The sequence below is a fragment of the Prinia subflava genome (genome assembly GCF_021018805.1).
Source record: "Prinia subflava isolate CZ2003 ecotype Zambia chromosome W unlocalized genomic scaffold, Cam_Psub_1.2 scaffold_22_NEW, whole genome shotgun sequence".
Classification (NCBI taxonomy): domain Eukaryota; kingdom Metazoa; phylum Chordata; class Aves; order Passeriformes; family Cisticolidae; genus Prinia; species Prinia subflava.
In genome coordinates this window covers 7,026,818-7,038,905 of record NW_026960606.1, presented here as the reverse complement: position 1 = coordinate 7,038,905, position 12,088 = coordinate 7,026,818, and positions in this window count along the sequence as shown.

Sequence of the window (12,088 nt, the reverse complement as noted above, 5' to 3'; positions counted from 1 at the left end):
TAAAGGAGGCGTGGGACATTCTGCGCCCTTCATCACAGTGGCCCCCATTAAAAATCCGTGCTAATTCCCACCCTCCACACGGCCAAAACATCCCTCCCCCAGAGCTTCTTAGCAGTCTCCGTAACATGAGGCCAAATCATGGCCGTCAGTCCCTCTGAGTTGGTGATGGCCACGGGATTCTGGCTCACGTAGCATTGCTTCGTTCCTCCTAAGCCCGCGACAGGTGTCTGTACCAGGCTCAAAGGCCACTGCGGGGGCCAAGCCACCAGGGAGAAAATGCTCATGACGGCCCCGGTATCCAGGAGGCCGCGAAGTTGAGTCTCCGGCAGCGTTGCACCAGCCATGGACACGGTACACACCATCTCAGGACGGTCTTTGGTCAGGACAACGGTCCAGTGGACTTGAGGCGGCCCAGTAGAGCTGAAGCCGCCGTCACCTCATGACCGGTCCTCCATCCTGGAAACAGAATACTTAAAAGGAACAAGTTGAGCAACACGGGTGCCTTTTGGAATAGTCAAAGGGGGGGTGGGTGTGGAGACCATCGTGTGAATCTGCCCTGAGAAGTCAGCATCAATGAGTCCGGTGTGCACAATGATACCCTGAATGATAGCACTAGACCTCCCCATGAGGAAAGCACTCATGCCATCACCCAAAGGACCAAAGGCATCCAGGGGGACCCTGTGTATCTTGTCCGAGTCTATGAGGACAGATTCTGCTGTGCAGACATCAACACCTGCTGAACCGCGGGTGCTGGCTGCAAGCCTGCTAAGCAGACCTCCATCGGTTCGGGCGGGGGCAGAGACACTTGTGTCTGAGCGCGTCTCTGCTTCGTGCTGCGTTTCCCGACGCCAGAAGGGGATGGCCATTGACATGCACCGTTGCCTTGCAATTATTTGCGTAGTGATTTGGTTTTCCGCATCGAGCGCACAGAAACAAGGGGGCCGTGGTTTTCTGCACTTTCTTCCCCTGTTTTTTCCTGGTTTTGGCACTGCCCTGCTGTTGCAGCCTGCCCTGAGGGACTATCCAAGCAGGCTGCATCACAGTAGCCACAGCTGGTTGTACAGCCGTAGCCACAGGCGGCTGCACAGCAGCAGCCAAGGCAACCAACTTGCGACTTGGTGTGCCTATCTTTGCACAGGCTTCCGCCATCTGAGGGATGGACGGATCACTAGAAGTGCATTGATGGTCCTCCTGCAATCAGTATTGCAGTTGCCTCGGGCCAAGTGCTTAAGTAAGAGCTTCCTAGACTCGGGATCACCGACCTGCTTTTCTACTGCAGCAGTCAGCCTTCCTGCAAAATGCAGGAAAGACTTATCAGCTCCTTGGACAATTGTCACAAATGATTCCTCTGGAGTAGCCATCACTATGGTCTGAACCAGAGCTGCCATGCCTATCTGCTGGCACTGCTCAAGCACCAAGGGCTCAAACCCAACTTGTCCATTGGCATCAGCATAGTTTCCAATGCCCAGCAGCTTATGGGTACTAACCATGCGCCTGGCATCAGTTGGGCCTAGTGTGGCGTTTTGCTCCACTGTTCTGATTGCTAGCTGATTCCATTTTGAATCGAAAATTTCATATTCAACAGGTGGAAACAGAGCACGAGTTAGACTTCAGATGTCGTAAGGCGTTAAAAGATGACCGTTGAAAAACCAGAGCATCTGCATTACTTCACCAGACCCCAGGCCATATTTCCCCACCTTATCACGAAGCTCCATCAAGGCTTTCCAATGCAAAGGCTGGTAGGTGTTATGGGTAACACCTGTAAGGACAGGGAAAGCCTAGAGACCTCCTGGTAGGGTGGCAGGACCTGCCACATCCCGTCCCGTGGACTCCACAGGGACAGAGGCAGACACTTGGCTGGGAGCCAGCTGAACGCCAGACACCGGAGGTCCAGCAGCGTCAGCAACAGCATCAGCAGAGCTAAAGAGCCTCTTTTCTGACTCCGGAGGACGATGTGTACACATCCATTCCTCCACTTCCTCCATCTTGACTCTCACCTCCCCCCAGAATCGCCCGTGGTCCTTCGGCCGCACTGTGACATTACAAGGGGGGAGTATCCAGGTGGAGGATCCCAGAGCGCGGGGTCTCTTGGCCCTGGGAAGGGCCGGCCGGACCCCAGCTGCGTCCCCACCTGCGCCAAAGTTAAAAACTGCAGCGCCTGCTCCCATCGCAGGCGCAGCGCCGGTGGGAGGCTGCAGGGGCGGGTCCGCTGGCGCTGCCGCAGCCCCGGCGGCGCCTGCGCCCGCTGGCAGGCCAGTAGCAGCGGCCGCCGCAACACGGGTATAGGGCTCTTCAGTAGGCGTAGGTTCCGACAGAGTCTCCGAGCCCCGTGCAGGCGGATTACAATGTGCTGGGAGGGGTGCGACTGGCGGAGGTATCCCTCCGCTATGCCCCGTGGTCAAGGGCGCCTGCGCACTCAGCGCGGGGGGGGGGGGGAGCGGGGGGCGGGCACCGGCAGTGCCCGCGTGACCGCGTCCCCGTCGTGCGCCGCTATCAACAGCGCAGGCGCAGTCGGTGCCGGGGGAGAGCGGGGAGCTGCCATTGGCGCGGTTCGCGGGACTGCACCCTCTCCGCGCGCCGTGCTCAGCACCGCAGGCGCGGCCGGTGCAGGAGGAGGGGAACCCAGGAAGGGAGCGGGGATCGGCGCCTCTCCGCCCTTGCCCGGGCCAGCCGCCGCTCGGTCCCACCGAGTAAAGCTTCACCGAGGCTCTGCCGGCCAATAGCAGGCGGCAACCCCCCGGAAAGGAAATGCACGGACTGCCCACCCAACAGGACGGGGGCCGGCGAAGAGCCGATACAGGCCCCGCCTCCAGCGGCGCCCGCCCCCTGCACGCTCTGCAGAAGCGGCGCAGGCGCAGAGGCGCCCAAGGCGCACCCTCGGCGCCCAAGTGGGGTGGTGCGGAGGGCGCCTCCACTCTTGATGTATCCAGAGAATACGTCGTAGAAGTTCCGCAGTTCGGGCAGAGCATAGTAATGGAATTATGCTCGACAAGGGGCGGGGGCCGCGCCGCGGGTTCCTCCCCGCCCGTCAATGCTGGGAAAGCTTGAATGGAAGGCGCCCCCACCCCACCACTGGCGCTGTGGCGCAGGAGTGGGCGGGGCCGGCCGTGACGACTGCGGGGCCCCTCCCCCTCACTGTTCGAGCGGCCGGGGCGGGTTCAGGCTTCCCTTGTCTCCCAAAAATTCGAAACCCGAATCGGAGAGGGAGAAATCTTCCAGCGCAGCAGCCGGAGGGGGAGGAAAAGAATCCTCCGACCTCGGAGACAGGGGATCGAGCTCGGACGGGAATCCCGCATCCGACACCTCGGCCGCGCCCCTTTGCGGCCCCCCACCTACCACTGGGGAGGGGGTGTCGCTCCGAGAATCTGCCAAGGTCTCGGAGCTGGCGGGATCCATTTCCCGGAAAAAGAGATCAACCTTTCGCCACACAACTAACAACCTGGCTGCCTCCATCGTAAGAGCGGAGGAGAGAGTCCATGAGGCACTCCCCCAAACTGCGCCACACCTCCCCAGAAAATGCGTCCGCCGGATCGCAAAAGAAGCCACGCCCCCGGGCCCATTCAAACAAACCCTGAAGTTCTGCCCAGGAGACAGGAACGTGCTTTCGTTCCATAACAGATTTCCAGACATTCAAAGCTACGGAGTCCTCTTTCAAAATCGCACCGAGAGGCATTGTGCAGCAGAAAACAGGGGTAAACCCACCAAACGACAGAGCCACGGAGCCTAGGCAAGGAGTGAAAGGCATGACAGAGCTCACCCAGACAGTCCTACCACACACACCGGGGTCACCAGATGTCACAGATGACACGAAAAGAACCACACGAGGACACGCTGGTGAGTGAAGCAGGAAAAAGGGACCAGTTTATTTTCAAAACTCAGTTTTATACATTTCCTATGGGGCCTGTGGATTGGAGGATGGAATTCTACCTCTCAATCCACATTGGTCAAGCCAGCTGTCAATCAACTTTCTCCTCCCACCTAGAAATATGTAAACAATGAAAGACAGCAAAACATGGCCAGTGTTTATAGTAGAAAGTGTAATAAAGTAAAATTTCTGACTCCAATATGAAGAACATTACAGAAGGCTTAGAAAAGTCTGTAAAACCAGGGTGACAGATCCCCTACACACAAGATGCCTGGACTGGACAAATTCTAAAAGTTGTACTGAAAAGACAAGATTTTAATGATGCCTCAATCCCAAATCAAAGGCAGAATTACAGGTATGCTGCTATTTTTTGTCTTTTGTGCTCATTCTCACTTTATACCCTATCACAATCCCGGACTCCTAAACCCCGGCAAGCTCAGTGGAGTGGATTGTGATAAGGTCCAAAAGAAGTGGGGTGGCGACAGAGAGCTGATAAAGGACCACACGGGGTCTTAAGCGTTAGCAGTTCCAGAGCACCTTTATTGTCTGAAGGGAGCCGACGACAGAAGACCGAGAACAAAGAAATGCAAGCCTTTTTAAAGAGGGGTGGTACAAAAATCAGGAACCAATCAATAACTTTCAGGGGTGGGGTATGGGATCACACCCTAGGGGGAGAACCAATCAGGGAAAACACAAAGGTGTGGTTTGAACATATTGCAAATGGAGAACAGAGTTGGGGAGAACATTCCAGAACTGGGAGGTGGGTCTGGGATGATGGACATGGGGTGGGCATGGGATGAGATAACAGTTGGGTTTGACAGACATGGGGGCTGAACCATGGATGGGGTTTGGGGGAATAAACCATTTTTCAGGGGATACCACAATACCCTGGTTTGGAGACTCAGAATGACTTTGCAGCTTTGCCAGTGGCACAGCAAGCAACAAAGGTCCAGTAAATGGCAAAGCTTTTCACTGGATTATTCACATACAAATCCTAAAATGGTGCTTTATACAGAGGCTCCTCTGGTTTTCCTCTAATCCCAGAGGCATTAATTTCATTACTGTTTAGAAACAGTTCCCTGCTTGTGCTTCCTCACTTGAATCCCCCTCAGCACCCAGCCAACTGCTGCAGGTTTTACTGCAACTTCTGCAGAGAACTTGTTTGCCAGGGTGCAGCTCAGTGACAGCAAAACAGTCTCCTCACACATAGAAGGGTTCTGCTGCAGAGACAGGCTGGTGCTTGCTGATGTTTCAGTCCCTCAAGGAGGTCTGTTTTTTTCAACATAAATGTTGAAAATGTTGAAGGTATAGCTATGGTGAATTTAAAACATTCTGAAAATAATTGTAGGAATATAGAAAATTAGGTACTGTGGCATTGTTTATTGTGAAAAGAAAATAAAAGCTTAAAGAGAATGTTGCTTCTATAAATTCAGTCTTCTCTGTTTGCAGGATGAGGGTGTGACAGTAAAATGAACTTAAAAGACCTTTTAGATGTTATTGCCTCAGTGCTGTGCATGCAGTAGTGAGCTTTAATATTTTTGTATTTCAGTTTAAACTAACCCTTTGTGCAATTTGCAGTATATTATAAGGTTTTAATAACCTTTTTCTCTTTTGCATAGTCCCATGTATGCTTGACCCGCAGCAAAACTCTAAAACTCAGAGACAAAGTGAGTTTTAAAGTAGGTATGTAGTTTATTCAGCACTGGGCGAGATGCTGGATAGCTCCCAAAGGCATGCGCACTCCACACCCCACGCTCACTCGCATTTTCTTTTATCTTCTAGAATGCTACTTACTCAACAAGTTTTGCAATACTGCCATGCATATTCATCCCTTAGCTCTCCCCCTCTCTGTCTTCGTATGCTAATTAGCTTATCAGTCCTTTGCGCCTGCATAGTTTTCTCTGGTGGTAGTTGTCTCTGGTGGTAGTTTTGAGGGTCTCAGGGATGAAGGAAATAGTCTTCCTCTTCAGATGAACTTCTGACCCCGCTGCCTTGTGCATGCTCATTGATCCCCTGGTCATAGTCCAAGCTATGAGACCAGTCTTATCTGGTCTTGGGGGCCTGAGGAGCCTCGTTATCTCAGTACCTCTGGTAATCTTGTATTTTTGTCTCTTGTTTTGGTAAACATCCTTCTTCTTGTCAGACATCCTTGCATTCTTCCTTATTGTTCTCACACATAGCCCTATCTCTTCCCTCCTTAGGCAACTAATACAGTACAAAGAGCAGCAAGTATTAAGCAATACACAGCATCTGAATGCTTATTCTTAATAAAAATCTTCTAATTTCTATGATTATTATCCTCCAGTTTCTAATCTCATGTTTCAGTCCCCCCTTTTCAATAAGGCAGTAAATTCTTAGTACAAATTCCAATCTTTATAATATGTGTCTCTCAGTGCCTTGCCATGTACTTGGGATAGAGAGGTTAATATTGCTATTCGTTGTAACAGTTTCTAATTCTAAATAAGCATTACAAAAGACAGCACTAAACTTATACTAACTAATATTAGTAAAACAATGATGGGGTGACATAATGTATTTAGAATCTCAGTTGTAGTGGATGACCATCCAAAGAGTGAGTCCCACCAATTGTGACTTGCATATTGTTTCACTCTGCAGAACTAGCTGGTGGGACACAACTGGTGCTGAATACAGAAAATCACACCCTAAAATCTTAACAAAGTTAGACTGATTCTTGCTAAGCAAAGTTACATTATCTTTGTCTATTTCTATAAAAGCACATGCAGTCCTCAAACACGACCCTGACCAATATATACAAGTACAGTCTTTTGACTAGCATTCAGATGAATTTTGAAGTGACAAACACCCTGTTCAGTATCAAGACATATATCTCGAGCATTGATTGTGTTGCTTTAACAAACGAACCCCTGTTGTTCCCAGGTAACACAAGATTCCTGATTCACAGTTTGCCATTTCTTATCTATTCTCTGTGTTCTGAAGAGTAGGGCACTGATTTCTCATGATTTAGTCCTAATGCTATAATGGGGTAAATAACATGAACTGTGGCGTTGCGTACAGTGAGCACAAAAGCAGTAGTCATGTTAGCAATTGGATCATAGGTAAAGTTTACCAAAGTCTACCAAGACTGAAATTTCTTTTTAAAATCACTGGCATTGTCCCAGACAGTTTTTCGGATTTCTATCGGAAAGGCTCCTTCACTTTCTTCTCTTATAATTGCAGCAGCTGTTGATTGCAGCCATAATTGTGCCTGCATACAGCTAAAAGCTAAAGACACATTACTCTGAACCATAGCTAGTGCATCTATGATTGACCTATGGTCTTGGTCTTCTGCTTTTTCTCAACTTGGCAACACTTTTGAAACCTGCCACTGACTGGTTCTCACTGCCAACAAAGATGACTGTAAGGGTTGTTTAGATCACTTGTTGCAGTGGCCAATGTATTCATTAATATTTCTGAATCAATTCCGTTTAGAACTCCTAGCCTTGTCCCTGATATTCTATTCAGATCTCTTCACATTCTCAACACACTTGAGAAACCATTCTGTATTAGACAGCAAATGTTGTTGGCCCATGTTTCTTATTACATATGGGCCTATTTTATAAATTTTGGGCCCATACTTAGGAGGCATGATTTGGGTTTGGGCTAGGGTGCTGGTGTAAGTTGTAATGGGCTTAGTTGTGGCATTTATTTAAATTTGAAGGAGAGCCCAATATTATTATGGGCCTAAAAGACAAACTACGTCAATGGTCTGTACTAATGTGAAGTCTGATTTACTTGAACAACTGCAAACCTTCCGACGTTTGTCTGTGGGAGTGGTTGAAGTACTGATTTGGGTTGCTTTCTTATGAACGGCTTCATTAATCATGTCTTGGTTTGAAAGACAGGTATCTGCTAGGGAGCAGCAGGACCTCCCTAGAGATGGAGAATTCAAATTCCCTCCCTCCAAATTATTCTAATTTAGAAAATTAAAGGGGCTTTCAGGCAGAGGTATAGGGATAGGAATAACAGTTCTTTACTAGTATATATGACAAAACCAACACACAAACAACAACTACAGCATTCATAATAAACAGAACCAGGAACCTCGAGGGCTTTCTTTCACAAAAGCCCAGGGGCAGTTTGATCTTGGTACCCCTCCAGGACTCCGAGAGGCTGAGCTGAAACGGTGGAAAGTCCCGGGCTGGTGGATGAGATCAGATGCTCTGCGCTGGTAGCTGGAGCGGCAGGGATGTCCCGGCAGAGCAGGGCAGGGCAGTGCAGGGCTACAGAGTAGCAGAAAAGCCTCAAAGCACAGAGGAAACAGCAGCGGTGGGGGCAGGGCCAGGCTGGCCCAGCAGGGCAGGAGAAGGCGAGCTCAGGATTCCTGGGTACACGAGCAGATGATGATCAATCTCCCAGGACGAGACAGAGTGATGACCGTGAACTCTTCCTGCAGCAAACAGCAGCCTGACTGTTCTCCCCGATGCCGAGAGCAAGAAGAGCGAAGCTGCCTCCAACCCTGTCTTTTACTTTTTCCAAAACTCACGTTATCTCCTCTCTCTGAGGGAAACTCACAGAGACCCAAAAACAATAGGTGTAGCCAGTTGTCCTGGTTTGAGGGGGAAGTGAGTTTTCCAGGAAGTTGTGGTCAAACCAATCAGTGGTCAGGTTTGAATGTTGGCACCTGGAGTGGCCACTGAGAGGTTGGACACGCCTCTGAGAACACAAGGGGTTAAAAGCAAGGACTTCCAGAGGGATTTCCTTTTTCGGTTCTGGTTTCAGAAGAGCACGTATCATCTCCTCCTCCCCTGTCCAGCTTACAAGGCTGGGTGGGGGAGGGGGAGGGAAACCGTGCAGCCAGGCTGAGGTAGGCCGGTACCCTGGGGGGAGAAGAGAGTGAAAGGGATTGGAGCTGAGCCAACCCCATCCAGGATGGAAAGGTGGAGAGCTGTGGAGGTGTCTTCCATCCCTGTTCCCCCCCCCCCCCCCCAGGGAGAAAAGTGCCCTGCTGTGTGGGGGAGTGCCCGAGCCTGCAGCCCTGCCGAGAGCCAGAGACTTTTAACTCCTTCTTGTCAGAAGAAAACTTTTTCCAGACATTGATTCTCATGGCTGGTGGTTTGAGAGAAGAGAGAGAGACAGCCTGGGACTGAGATGTCAAAGGAAGATGAAAGGAATCCTAGATGGGCAGAGATGAAGAGGAGTGGCTTTTTGGGCTGGACTTTTCTTGCATAATGTTAGCCATAGATGGAACCTGAATCCTCCTGGACATAAATAAGACTGTATTTTGGGTGGATGCAGTTGGCTCGAAACCAAACACTTTGTGGCAGTGATTTGCCACTGTAGGAGTGGAGTGAACAGAGAAGAGAGGAAGAGGGTGAGGTGGCACCCTCTGTCTTGAGGGATGAAGATCTCTGTTCTTGGAACCCTCGTCCCTAGGGGTAAATGGGGGGGACTGCTTGTCCCAATATGAGAAGATGGCTGGTTTTTGGTACTTGGCCAAGCATCCTTAAAAGAGCCCTATATGCGGTTTTGGTCCATGGACGGTGGTGAGAGCACTGGACATGGAAAGGAGGGTGTCACCATGGCAGGCTTCTCCAGGTGGTGCCATGGGTGACATGGGAACACGGGAGGGTGGACCTGTGTTTCCTGTGGGAGGTCTATGGTGCGAGAGAGACTCCTCTCTCCCTGGATGAATTGAAGATTGTTTCATTTTCAGTGATGATGACTTTGATTTGGAACCCAGGGTTTTGGTTTAAGCAAGTAAGATGGAAGGCAACTGTATGTGTTAAAAGTTTGAGCGTGTAAGGGGTGGAAATTGGGGGAGGAGAAGAAATGTTCTGGGAGGTTTTAATTTCTGTTTTTGTGTGTTTAGGTTTTTTTTTTTTCCTTTCTATTTCTGTTGTTATGTAGTTTAATAAAGTTTTCTTTATATTTTCAAGTTTTGGGCCTGCTCTGCTCTGTTCTTGACCACATCTCACAGTAGTTCATTAGGAAAAACATACACTCATGGGTGCACTGGCATCTGGCCAGCGCCAACCCATGACACTGGTGCTGCCATCTCTTTTGGCCACTTCTTTGTTTTAGTCAAGCACGGAGTCGTTAAGTCTCCTAGCAACTTATGGGAAACAATTCTGTAAGTGAAAAAGAAACAAATCTAACCCTCAACATCATCTGACACCCTATTTTAATTTTCTCTCTTATAGTCCTTTGGAGTGACCACAACCTTTGTTTTTGCCAGTCTTGCCTTTCATATACTTGGTTTTTGTGCATGACTACAGTTGATAGGTTCAAATTTTTTATATCAGAATATTCTCTCATGGATCCAGTGGGCCAAGTAAAAGCTTGGGACCAAGGCCACTCAGCATTGTTCTGGCCAGAGGTATTTTTCAGCTCTTAGATTGCAATTATGATTATAAACAAAACAATTTTTTCAACTAAATTCTTGCAACTTAGATTACAAAACATCTTTAACCTCAATGTACTAGTTTTGTTCAAGTGAGTTTTAGTTTCAGTTCACTATCACCTGGTGTTACTTTCTAAGAGGCCTCAGGAGCTTTTTACTCAAGAGTGGTGAATCCAGGCATTCTGCTCTCAGATCTTAATTGCAGGGAAAGTGGTGAGAAGCACTTGGACAGTCTTTCCTACTGCGGCTCCAAAGTCTTTTTTGTAAGAGACTTGACATACACATAATCTCCAGGCTGTATGTCATGCACTGGCCTATCTAGCCCTCTGCTCTGAGTTCCAGCCACATGTTTTTCAATTTCTCTGAGCTGTTTACCTAAGGTGTCCTGGTTTGAGGGGAAGTGAGTTTTTTCAAGAGGCTGTGGTCAAACCAATCAGCGGTCAGGTTTGAATGTTGGCACTTTTAGTGGCCACTGAGGGATTGGACATGCCTCCGAGGACACAAGGGGTTAAAAGCGAGGCCTCCCAGAGGGACTTCCTCTTTTCTGGCTCGGCTTTCAAGAGAGGAGCACCATTTCCCTCCTCCCCTACCCAGGCTGGGTGGGGGAGGGGGCCACGTGGCCGGGCTGAAGTAAGCTGGGGCCCCAGGGAGGGAAGAGAGTGGACAGGACTGGAGCTGAGCTGGCCCCATCCAGGATGGAGGGGTGGAGTTCTGTGGAGGTGCCTTCCGTGCCCCCGTCCCCCCCGCCCCCGCCTCCGGGAGAAGGTGCCCAGCCAAGTGTGGGAGTTGCCGAGCCTGGGAGTGCCTGAGCCTGCACCCTGCCGGGAGCCAGAAACTGTTAACCCTTTCTTGGCAGAAGGAAACTTTTTTCCCAGACATTAATTCTCATGGCTAGTGGTTTCAGAAGAGAAAGAAAAACAGCCTGGGACTGAGATGATAAAGTACGATTGAAAAGAACCCTAGATGGGCAGGGAATTGAAGAGGAGTGGCTTTCTGAGCTGGACTTTTCTTGCATAATGTTAGCCATAGACTGAACTCAAGTCTCTTTTGAACATAAACTGCATTTGGGTGGATACAGCTGCCTTTTCTTTTGCTACAGTGACTGTCACTTTAAGAGTGGAGCGAACAGAGAAGAGAGGGGGAGGGTGCGGTGGCGCCCTCTGCCCTCAGGGGAGACCTGCTCTTGGAACCCTCGGCCCCAGGGGAAAAATGGGGAGAGCTCGGCATGCAAGCATCCTTAAAAGAGCCCTGTATGCAGCTTTGGCCCATGGACAGTGGTGAGAGCACTGGACATGGAAAGGAGGGTGTCACCCTGGCAGACTTCTCCGGGCGGTGCCATGGGTGACATGGAAACACATAAGGGGTGGACCTGTGTTTTCTGAGGAGCAGTTTGTGGTGCGAGAGAGACTCCTTTTTCCCTTGCTGACTTGAAGATTAGTTTTTTTGAGTGGTGATTGTTTGATTTAAAACCCAAGGTTTTGGTCTATGGAGGGTAACGTGTAGGGGGTGGAAATTGGGGGAGGAGAAGAAATGTTCTGGGAAGGTTTCATTTCTGTTTTTGTGTGTGTTTAAAGTTTTCCTTTCTATTTCTGTTCCTATGTAATGTAATAAAGTTTTGTTCTCTGTTTTCAAGTTTTAGGCCTGCTCTGCTCTGTTCTTGACCACATCTCACAGTAGCTCATTAGGAAAAACATACACTCATGGGTGCATTAACATCTGGCCAGTGCTAACCCATGACATAAGGCTACCATATAAGCAGTTAGCCTTTCTTCTCCAGTTTGGGTGGATATCGCTTTCTGCACACCATATGGTCTTCTATAAAGCATTTCAAAGGGGCTCAGCTTTTCTTTAGTGCTGGGCTT